This window comes from Neoarius graeffei, chromosome 1 (genome assembly GCF_027579695.1).
Source record: "Neoarius graeffei isolate fNeoGra1 chromosome 1, fNeoGra1.pri, whole genome shotgun sequence".
Taxonomy (NCBI): Eukaryota; Metazoa; Chordata; class Actinopteri; order Siluriformes; family Ariidae; genus Neoarius; species Neoarius graeffei.
Genome location: NC_083569.1, coordinates 27,183,072 through 27,195,696, shown reverse-complemented (window position 1 = coordinate 27,195,696; position 12,625 = coordinate 27,183,072). Strand labels below are relative to the sequence as shown.

At 42.7% G+C, this 12,625-nt stretch overlaps 1 non-coding gene across 1 annotated transcript; it reads right to left on the bottom strand.

Moving 5' to 3' along the window:
• Nucleotides 1-11,569: 11,569 nt before the first annotated feature.
• trnar-acg (transfer RNA arginine (anticodon ACG)) lies at nucleotides 11,570-11,642 on the bottom strand. The gene has a single exon. It is a non-coding gene; the product is annotated as a tRNA-Arg (tRNA).
• Nucleotides 11,643-12,625: the final 983 nt, after the last annotated feature.

The following is a 12,625-nucleotide window of genomic DNA, read 5'->3' as shown; positions in this document are numbered from 1 at the left end:
GCAGTAAGTGCTTTCCATACCACATTTTTCTGCCTTCCTGTGATGCTACTATTCAGGCTGCCAAATAGAAATCATTTATTCCATTGGATTTGTGATGTTAAAGCTTCTATTCTGAGGGCAGATAAGTTTCTCTTCTTGACCATATTACACCTCTCCATGTCGTAAAGTCAAGGAGCAAGGCCTCTAAACCGATAATATTTAGGATTGTGATATTTAAATGACAATGGTTTTCACCCACCACATTTATCAATGCCCAAACATTCTTACACTGTGATTGGCAAGATACAAACGTTTCATGAATCACATGTGAACCCTGTCATACGGTGATTTCTACACTTTGATCTGCGCTGGTTTCTACATTAGATTGATAAATGAGGGTTATTGTGTCATCCTTCTGAGTATAGTGGACAGTATCTCTGCCTGTCACGCAGAAGACAGGGGCTCAATTTCCTGATGGGGAGACTTTAAAAATGTATTAACTTGTGCAGCAGGGGGATGGAGTGGTTTGCACTGCTACCTCACAGCAAGAAGGTTCTGGGTTTGAGCCCAGTGGCTGGTGGGGGCCTTTCTGTGTGGAGTTTGCGTGTTCTCTCTGTGTCAGCTCTGGTTAACCCCATGGTTCAAAGACATGTAGTTGGGTTAACATGGGGTGGCGTTGGGCTGAAGTGCCCTTGAGCATATATATATATATATATATACACAGTATGAATGATTCACCACATTTTGTGTCAATTAAATCTTATTAATAGTAACAGATCTAGATAAATCCAGTGACTATAGACCAAACTTTAATATGCCTAAAGTCAATGTTAATGTCAATTATGACTATTATAAATTGCCAGTGGTAGACCCTCTGATGATGTTCTTCTAATAATATTCTATTTCTAAGTTTAAGTTAGTAAAAATCAGACAAAAAAAGTCAGACAAGTTCATTAGAATCTGTCTGGTCTGGTGATCTAACCTTGTCAGATATAGGGTCGTCCAAATTCCGCTCCATTCATACACGCCCTTGATCTGCGAGCGCATGCTTCCGGCATTCACTCCAATCCCCCCGTTACGCCGATCAGTGTACTGACCGGGGAATTGGCATATACCACGGGGTACACACTTGAGTCCACCCATACAATGTCAGACACACGAAAAGCAGAAAGTCAACTATTAATTTTCGTCAACATAAACGTATCAAGTTATATATTTTTTTAACTAATCATGTGTAGTAAGGGCGGGCGGGAGATTTTTATGTTGTCAGCTGGAGGTCGGGAGGATTTTCTAAATGTTCCCTAAAGCAGGAGATCTCCCGCTCACGGCGGGAGAGTTGGAGGCTCTGTATATAGAATGAGGCACTGCCTAAAAGCAGAGCTCCCATCTGTTTCTGGGTTGTAGAATGTTCTTATATCATAGCCAGCCTCTTTTGTGTTATTTCTTTACCATTATAGTTACATTACTGTTTCCTTATGTTGTTCAAAACAGACACAGAAAGAGAATAGCTCTGGCCTGATGAGTAGAGTCAGGGCAGTGATTTTATTTACAAATTCGATTTCACCATTGCTGTGATCTCATCTTATCTCATTATCTCTAGCCTCTTTATCCTGTTCCACAGGGTCGCAGGCAAGCTGGAGCCTATCCCAGCTGACTACGGGCAAAAGGCAGGGTACACCCTGGACAAGTCGCCAGGTCATCACAGGGCTGACACATAGACACAGACAACCATTCACACCTACGGTCAATTTAGAGTCACCAGTTAACCTAACCTGCATGTCTTTGGACCATGGGGGAAACCGGAGCAAACCCACACAGACAACATGCAAACTCCACACAGAAAGGCCCTCGCCAGCCACGGGGCTCAAACCCAGGACCTTCTTGCTGTGAGGTGACAGCGCTAACCACTACACCACCGTGCACATTGCTGAGATAAGAATACAAAAAAACCCCATCTTGGAAAAATAATATCATTTTGAAAACAAAATATAATACAATGAATACCCTGCCTGGTACGAAAACCCAGGATCAAGACCTAGTGGGATTAGAACCTCCTGGGAACGGACTCCTCATCCGAATGCAGCGCATGTAGCTCTGGGGATTCAAGCTTTGACTTTGAAAAGACAATTGAGGTTTCGTTAAAAAAAGTGCAATTGAGGAAATATTTAAAACACTCAACATCATCATTATCAACATACTAATATTAAGAAATTGTGTTATGAAAGACCATTAAAGAGTTTTCTAGAGTTTGCTCATAAAAGATGAACATATTTTTCAGGTCCTTATTATACGGTTATCAAAATGAATAATGCACGTAATAGCGGCGCTCCTGCACCCAAAAGCGAGTGGAGCCCCATAGGCATAGAGTGTGGATACATAAAGAAACCCATCAGGTTGTTTTCTGATGGTTACGGTCCTGTGTGTGCCTGCCACCATACCAATGTTAGTAATTACCAGTCATACACACCGCCGAGTAGCCCTTCCATCCATTATCTGTAGCCACTTATCCTGTTCTATAGGGTCACAGGCAAGCTGGAGCCTATCCCAGCTGACTATGGGTGAGAGGTGGGGTACACCCTGGACAAGTCACCAGGTCATTGCAGGGCTCACACATAGACACAAACAACCATTCACACCTATGGTCAATTTAGAGCCACCAATTAACCTAACCTGCATGCCTTTGGACTGTGGGGGAAACCAGAGCACCCGAAGGAAACCCAGGCAGACATGAGGAGAGCATGCAAACTCCACACAGAAAGGCTCATGTCGGCCGCTGGGCTCAAAGCCAGGACCTTGTTGCTGTGAGGTGACAGTGCTAACCACTACACCACCGTGCCGCCCCCGCCTAGTAGCCAGTGTCAGTAATTACCAGTCATACACACTGCCTAGGCGGCACGGTGGTGTAGTGGTTAGCGCTGTCGCATCACAGCAAGAAGATCTGGGTTCGAGCCCCGTGGCCGGCGAGGGCCTTTCTGTGCAGAGTTTGCATGTTCTCTCTGTTTCTGCTGGGTGCTCCGGTTTCCCCCACAGTCCAAAGACATGCAGGTTAGGTTAACTGGTGACTCTAAATTGACCGTGAATGGTTGTCTGTGTCTATATGTCAGCCCTGTGATGACCTGGTGACTTGTCCAGGGTGTACCCTGCCTTTCGCCAGCAGTCAGCTGGGATAGGCTCCAGCTTGCCTGCAACCCTGTAGAACAGGATAAAGTGGCAAGAGATGATGAGATGAGATGACACACCGCCTAGTGGCCAGCGTCAGTAATTACCAGTCATACACACCGCCTAGTGGCCAGTATTATAGCATAGTATTGACCCATCCCACGTGATGTCACGACAAATGCGGCTGCCATTTTGGACATGAACTACCAGTAGTCTACCACAGCCAACAACGAGGAACGACGGCGAAGCATCGAAAGGAATATAGCCATCAAAGAAAGTTTTTACTTTCAGCAAGACTTCCATCATGCCATTATATTGTTGTGCACCTGGATGTAGTAACCATCAACACACAAGGCAAGATTTATCATTTTATCGGATCCTGACAGATGCTGACCGACGGAGAAGATGGATGGTCTCTAAAATATTGGCAAAATGATGGTTATTGACATAGCAATCGTGTGTAACGGGAAGCATTTGCATATCCGAAGTGTTGTGTTTACATCAAAGATAAAATAAACCGATATGACAACGACTGCTGCTGCCAGGTTGGGGACACAAACTAGTAGAAAGGAAGTGTGCCAACAGACTTCCTTTGTGGTTGATTCTGCTTTAAGGTAAGATGCATTTAATTATTCATCTGCTGTGGGTTTGGAATCGGTAGCCTGACCAATTCGTTCATGTTTGTGGTGCCATTTGTTTGTTGACGCGTGTTGAAATGGAAGATTGGTTGTTGACATGATTTCCAGTGATGCTTTGGTTCTGCTGTGGATCAGATGTGTTGAGTAGCCTGACTGTTTTTTTTTTTTCTTGCGTGTGGTATCATTGTTGACGCGGACACGATTTCCCCTGATGAGTTATGACTTCAGACGCGATGCGTGTGTGGAGGTGTGGAGTCCGCGTGATATGTGCGTAAGATAGGCTTCTCATATGTTTGGAGATCCGCACTCTGAGACAAGCGAAAGCGCAAGCACCCCCCCCAAGGGAAAAAAAGGGACCCCCCGAAAATATCGGCATAGTTCGAACACTGGGTTGGAGAAAGTAATGGCAAATAGTGAGTGCACAAACCATAGAAGGTAAACTGTACACAGCGCCAGGGCAGTGTGATGGTATATCTACTTTTAGATTGTGTTAGCTTATCAATGAACACACTCATCACTCGACGAGTTTCACGTCTTTATGACGGATACTTAAATGTGTGTTAGGTATTATTGTTGCAGTCTAAGCAGTCATTGTAGCAGCTAGATGAGCGAGAACCGAAAGGGTCTGTGCCATAAACCATTATTTCTTCATGTCCAAAATGGCGGTCACGTTTACGAAGGTCACGTGAGTGGGAAGGGTCAATAGTGTCATCAGACACATCAAGCAACATGTGAACTGGTGCCTTTTGCTATTTTGGATTTTTGAAAAAAGTATTTTTCAAATTTTTACATAAAAAATTGATTTTGACTTAGTTTCTCAGAGCAATGTTCATTTCTGGACCATATATCTAAAACTATTCATGATCCAGATTTGAAACTTGGTATGCATGTTAACAAGGTGATGTTACATGTTCCTAAAATTTTTTTTAACGCTTCACCCTTACCCCCAACTGCTCCTTGGGTGCTGTAGCATAGCTGGCCACTGCTGTGGGTATGTTTGTGTTCTCAATGCTCACTTGTGTGTGTTCACTGCTTCAGATGGGTTAAATGCAGAGGAGAAATTTCACTGTGTGATTCAGTCTGTACTTGAGTGTACGGGTAACAAATAAAGGCTTCTTCTTCTTAAATCTACTCGGCTCGATAACACATGTTCAGTACTGACACAGATACTAGTAAACAATCCTGTTGTCATCGCAGTGTGATTCTTGCCGTCGACAAAGATCTCGTTTCTCTGTGAATAAAAACAAAAGCATGTCACATAAAATGATCAGTGATCAGGTTTATTTTACACCCAAATGCTTGACACTCGGCATCTTTAGGGTTGTTAACAACAATTTAGAAGCAATGTGTCCACGAGCTCCACTAGCCTCGCTAAATCATGTTTAGAGCACTGTTTGGAGTGAAACCATCTGACTGCCATCTTACCACTCACATTGTGGAGCAGCATGGTCATTGACTACTGGAAGCTACACAGAACTTTTTCTGTATTGATAGGCTCTGAATGAGATCCTCTCACAACATGAGCAAAATGTGCGCTGTTCAATTAATACTGTATCTTCAGCTACTATTAACACATCATATCCATCTTCCATCAAATACTGCCTGGAAACACAATAAACTCTCTCAACAACCTCTCTCTTCTCCTTTCGGCATTTCATCCACGTGTGCTATAGCCAAAACAGCTGGAGCATCTGTATCTAGTGTTGTACAAAAAGCAGCTCCTCCTTCTTCAAATACTGAATCAGGCACAAACACAAACAGCCTTTACACCCTCTCCTTCAACTACAGCATCGGGGTTTTAGTAAAAAATAACAGTAATTGCAGTAACTGATTCCGCAGTGCCAAATACATCACTGTTTCTGAAATGTGATCAGGAAATTTTACTGGGGCACAGCAGATATATATTGGGGCACGTGCCCCAGTAAAATGGGTCTGGCGATGCTGATGGACAACTCATAAATTCAAGCAACAGGCTAAATGCAAGCTTGACACTTACTGTGTGGTGAGCTCTTTGGGATGGCGCTTCTGACTTTTGTTTCCAGATCGTAGGAACTGCTCCGCGTACCAGACATCGCTCAAATCCCTCTATATGAATCTGCATGACAAATTTATCTTTTTCAAAATGTATGGAGCAGACACCAAACCATCCTGTTGGCTTGAAGTTACCTCTCTTCATCAGTACAAATCAAACCCATTCGTTTCACAAGTGTCCTGCCGACTTTGGGCTACAATGGATCAAAATTCTGCTTTTGTAATCGGCTACACTTGAACAGCCTTGAAGGACACACCCCTGAGGGGGCATGCTTTGGTTTTAGTTTTGTTGCAGAATAAAAAAAAAATTGTTAAAAACTTGTTACACTTTGCAAAGTAGACGAAGCCAGAAATGCCATGAACTTTCAAGTGTTTCGCATATGACGTCACTTCATTGAATGAACAGTAACTTACCAGGAACGCGGTCGTTCCTGGTATATATATATATATTATATATATATTATATGTGTTCTTTATGTGTGTCTCTTGTAGGTCTGTTTAATATATTTTTGAGCCCAAATCTGATTGGATGTACTGTATCTATGTTACACTAAAATCTGGTAAATGATGTTCGAAGCACTTTCAGAGACTTGTGTAAAATAAAACCACAGTGGCCTCCACACAAGGAGGTTGGGTTTGATTACACACAGCTGCAAAGGAAACAGAAACAAAGAGACAGGGACAACCAACACTGCATGAACATCCACAGCAGCGAAGAAACCACATTACCTGACTTAAATGTAAATAATTTAGAGTTATGCAGACATGTTATATCTACCTCCATTCATGCAGTATTTCAGTATCTACAGAGAATTAATGAAGTATCATGGCCCTGTAAAATGTCTTTAGGAGGCAGTTAGTCACACCACCATATGGGGCAGGGTTTTTACATTAATCAGAGCATATTTACTGTTGATATCAGGTGACATGTCAAACAACGTACATGATTTCAACAATATTTACAGGGTCATAATAGACATTAATTAGAACAAACACCAAATATATATATTTTTTTCTGGTTATATATTGGGAAATGAAACAAGCTGCTGATACTAAAAGCTTTCAGGTGAGTAACAGCACAATCATAAACCAAAACATTAAATGAAAAGAGAATGTCTGCACTTTTTCCTGACCTAATCTGAAACAGAGAAAACACCACTATGCCCCACTGAATGGCAAACACCACGAGGAATTTCAGACATTCACAGTGAGTATCTGATATATACAACATACAGAAATGTGATATCTGTATTCCAGCTGTTAGAAATTACACAAGCTGCCAAAGTGTTACACTCTGACAATTCAAATAACCAAATTTTACAATCATGGTGAGCAGAAAACCATCTCAAAATGCACAACACATCGAACATTAAGTTGGATGAGCTACAACAGCAGAAAACCACATCAAGTTCCAGTCCTGTCAGCCAAGAACCGGAATCTGAGGATACAACGGCAATAGACTCACTGAAACTGGACAGTTGAAGATTTAGAGAAAGATGAGGAGAATTTTTTCCCCACTAATCTTCAACTGTATGATCACCAGCGGCAGCTTGTGGACTAGCAGGACTAAGCCCTCCTGTCTTTCAAAGAAAAAAATCAGGATAATATTTCATGTTTTGGCTTCTATTTTGGTCTTGTTTTGGTTAACAAATGTTTTAAAGATTACTATTTTGGACTTTTGTGAAGCCAAGTACAACAGCACCATCATAAAGAAGAAGAAAAGAAAAACAAACAATGATATAAAATGAGGCTTTGGGCAAACTGAATGAGCCCAGCGCTGTAGATTCACTCAGCGAATCAGGAACGGCCTTGTCAGAGTGACCCGCCCCCTAGTTATAATCTCCATATGGACTAATACTAACCCCATTTCCAGAAAAGTTTAGATATTTTCCAAAAAGCAATTAACACAAATATCTGTGATGTGTTAATTCATGTGAACCTTTATTTAACTGACAAAAGGACAAAGAAGAGATTTTCAATAATTTTCCTGACCAACTTAATTGTATTCTGTAAAAATAAACAAACTCAGAATTTAATACCTGCAACACACTCAAAAAAAAAGTTGGTTTATCTAATGGTTATTAGATGGTTTCAAGATGGCGGCATGTATGGATGCAGCAGCCCCTCGCAAACCCAATAACATGGTGTTTTGAAATGTTTCTTCATCTATGTCTACATGTTTGTATGTTAAGACACAAGTACAGTTGCCAGTTTTTGGTGAATATTGGCAGAACAAGTGAACACAGCTTGACAAGCAGCACAAGAACAAAATCTCTAGAGCTTCAGCCTACTCTGCCAGATCACAACATCACTGACTTCAAGTACTGTTTCCTATCAGGAGAGGGGGCACTGCAGGCATTGTGAGAGGAAGCAGGAAAGGGGAAAGTGCAGAGGGACATGGGCTAGGCTAGCGGCTCATCCGAATAGACTGGCAGTACCATCCATCATATTCGCCAATGTTCACTCCATAGACAATAAGCTGGACCATGTACACCTTCTGAGAGCCACCCAGTGCGACACGAGAAAATGTGTTTGTATTTTCACAGAAACATGGCTAAATAACATCATTCCGGACTCCGCCATACAGCTAGACTGGCTAATGTGCCACATAGCCGACGGAGCCTGTGGAGTGGGAGGCAAGGCCAAGCAATGCTCAGTGTCGGGATATGATAGTGGTTTCTAAACACTGCTCAGCTCTGGTGGAGTTTATGATCATGAAGTGCTGAACTTTTTACCTGCTGATGGAATTTACAGCTATTTTGTTAGTAACTGTATACATTCTACCCAGGACTAATAACAGCAACAGAGAGGCAGCACTAAGTGAACTGTACCAAACTATCAGTGAGCAAGAGCCAGCCCGCCCAGATAGATTTCTTATTCTTGCTGGGGATTTTAACTATGCCAATCCAAAGTCTGTTTTACCCAAGCTACACAAACGTTGATTTCCCGACAAGAGGAAATAATACACTGGACCTTGTTTTCACTAACAACAAAGGAGCATACAAGGCTGCCCCCGTCCCCCACCTCAGACTCTCTGACCACATCACAGTTATGCTAAAGCCAGCATACAGGCCAAGGGTGAAAGTGACCAAATCAGTTCTGAAAGAGATACACGTACGTGTGCAGCCAGAAGGTGCTACTTCTGCACTTCAGAACTGTTTTGACATTACAGACTGGGACAGTGATGCAGGCAGCCATGTACAACCAAAACATAGACCTACTAACCCTTCACACACCTTCTTCAGTCCCCTGCCTTCTGGAAAAAGGTACCAGAGCCTCCAAGCTAGCTCCACCAGACTGGTGAGCAGCTTTATATACCATGCTGTCGGGATGCTGAATTCTCTCTCTCCCCTATCTCCAAATAACTCAGTCTATTACTAAAATTCATCTGTAGTATTGTCAAGTAATAAAGCACTTGTCACTTTGACACTTTCTCACCTCAACATCTGCTCACGACTCATCCTGTAAATGGATCATGATTTGCATATTGCAGATACTCCCATATCCTTAGCCATTTTGCACTGTTACTATTACCATTTGCACTCATACAATTTGCGCTGTTTCTGCTTGTGTGGTATTGTGTGTGTGTGCTTTTTTTAAAATCAATGCTTGTTTTGTTTGTGTATTTATGTCTACACTGAGGGTCTTGGAGAAACAATATTCCAATCTGTGAAAAAGCCCGTTTGCATGGCTCTGTCCTCCATTGCACAGTTGCTCTTTTCACTAGCTGAGCTCTAGTGCTCCCTTTTTAGTGAGCTCAGTCAGCAGGCTGGTAAAGTAAAAAAAAATTAGGAAAAACCTCCTGTAATAGCCAGCCAGCCCCAGGAACTGCCTCACCCCATTTTGGTCTTGAGTCTTGGGCAGGCCACAATCACTGCATTCTTATCAATTTAGGGATGCACCTGCCCATGACCCAAGTGAAAGCCCAGATACTGTACTTCCACCCACCAAATTGCACACTTCCTTGGGTTTGTTGTGAGTTGTGCATATTTCAGTGATCTCAGGACTGCCCTTGGGTTTTGGAAATGCCACTGCCAATGTCCCTGTGTGCTCGTGACAGGAATTGAACTACTGTATGATGCAATGGCTGGAGCGCACCTCTGCAGAGCAGGGACCTAATCTGTGAGCAATGTCCACTGAGTAAGCCAGCTGGTCCACGATGTCCAGGGAGACGTGTTCGAAAATGTCAGCAATGATATTCTTCACTTTCTCACCTGCTTGCTCCAGAATGCCAGACACTCGTAGATTCAATCTTCTTTTATAGGCATCCAGGTCGCTGCATTGTTTCTGAGGACACTGTTCTCTGTTTCTAAGATGTGGACTTTACTTTGTAAGGCGACGACTTTATTTGTCACGTCTTCTACCTGTTTCCCCATAGAATCAAGGACGTCGGTGACACTTTTAATGGGATTTGTATTATCTTTAACCATTGCCTCAAGTGACTGCAGCCGTTTGAGAGATTCTTCTTGCATCTTTTCAATTCTTTCCATTATTATTAGCAAAAACACGATGGGCACAGCCTCTTTATAATCCTCGTCATTGGCACGTGTCTTCGACTTTTTGGCTGGTCGTGGTTTCGGAGTTTCTGGTAGTGGCACCAAACACTGTTCCATTCCATCTTGTAAAGCATCTGGTTCAAACTTTTCACTCAGAGACTTTCTGGCATACAAATCCATTACAGCGCAGCTATCTTCCTCTGTTTCCATATTGACGAATAACCTGAAAAAAGTAGCAAGTATGCTTACCAACTTATGTTCACTTCTCCTTTAGTTAGCAGGTTCACTGAATGGTTAACTCAAGGCACAAGCTGGATAACAGTGAATAAAATGAAAGAAAACAAGGATTAAAAAATTGTTTCTGAGCGAGGTCCTTGTAGTTGCTATTTAGTTTATCAATTAGGTTAATTCTAATCAGCCCTTAAGCATATTTAGCAATTCAGCACATTAGGTTTCATTCATCATGTTGCGGAGCTACACAAATCACATATTACACTGATGCCATCTTGGCTGCCCCCCTGTTGCTCTTCTTCTTCACGAGCAACTTGGCTTGTATATTTGTCCATCTCTTTCTCCATGGCTATAGGTTCTAAATCATCCTCAGACAACCAACCAAAGATTGAGGATGAATTTGAAGAGCCTTTTTGTCTCTTTCAAAAGAATTAGTTTCAAGAATGGACGCCACTGCAGAGAATAGTATAGAGTCCATGTGGACACAAAAAAAGGCATTGGTGCACATGATGTCACGCATGCAGCACCGCTAACCTGTAAATCACTGCGATATAATAATAGTGGACAAGCTTTTAGTGATTTTTGGAGCAGAATTCATATGCAAAAATGTATTTTTGAACGAATTTTTTTATTTATACGCTAACTTAGAAGAAGAAACCTTTATTTGTCACATGCACACTTCAAGCACAGTGAAATTCATCCTCTGCATTTAACCCATCTGAAGCAGTGAACACACGCAAACACGCCCAGAGCAGTGGGCAGCCACACCAGAGCACCCGGGGAGCAGTCAGGGGTTCGGTACCTTGCTCAAGGGCACTTCAGCCCCTTGCTCAAGGGCACTTCAGCCCAAGGCCACCCCACGTTAACCTAACTGCATGTCTTTGGACTGTGGGGGAAATCAGGGCACCTCGAGGAAACCCACGTAGACATGGGGAGAACATGATCCACACAGAAAGGCCCCCACCAGCCACTGAACCCAGAACCTTCTTGCTGTGAGGCAACAGTGCGAACCACTACACCACCCTTTAAAATTTTCAAGCCAGCCAGGAGTCGAACCTAGAATCTTCTGATCCGTAGTCAGACGCGTTATCCATTGCGCCACTGGCCCTATGACTTTATAGCCTATTTGAGCACATTACACACAGAAAGCCAGAGATTTTATGATGCAATTTTCATGAGACCAGCACTTTAAGAACGATGCAGCCAGCATTCCTTTAATTTTTTTTTCTAACAGGTGAACAATTTAAGGTCAACCCTGAGCTTATCCAGGATTTCAACCTTGGATCTCTCACAAGCGAAGCGAAAATCATACCAGACAAAGCCAGACGATCCACACAAAAGACACCTGGTCTAGACAGCTGGGATAGTTCAAATACATGGCCATTCAGTGTTCGCGAGTTGGCTATCGGGGCTTTTGGTTTGGGTAACTCTTGCTTTGTGCCATGGAGGCCCTGCATGGGCCAACCAGTGCTTTATTATTTTCCTTTAAATGCTTATTATTTCTTATTTCTTAATTATGTTTAACTAAAATACTATTTAACCCGAACAACGATGTGGACTCCCTTTATGTTGTGCTTATTTTGAGACAAGTAGGCACGACAATATGGGGGCTCGTCCAAACCTTTGATAGTGAATTGGATTTTGGCGTTTTGGTAATGTAAACTTCCTGTGTTTGTTTGTGGGGAGTTTCACATCGTTTGGAAGGTTCGGGGTTAAATATTGTAGTTGTTTTGGTAAACTTCCTCATTTTGATAATACTTTTTGGAATATTGTTTTGGAAATTTGGAGCCTTTTGGCCTATTATTTTGATTGTTTGGAGTGGCAGTGTGTTTGTGCTTGCGCTGCGGGGTGGCAGATCGCGGAGCTGCATTTTCCCCAATCAGAACGCGCTGCGTTGGGTTTAGGCTGCTGTGTCACTGAAACTTGGGTGAGGGCACTGCCTGGGAAATCCAGCTGAATTGGCATCTGTCGGGACAGTACGGGTCCAATGGTATTGGTGAGTAAATGATCCTTGCTCTGGGGCCCAGTATGAAGACAGGTCAGTTTAGTGGGGGGTAAACGTTTAGGGGGAATCTCTGCTGCTGTCTCGTA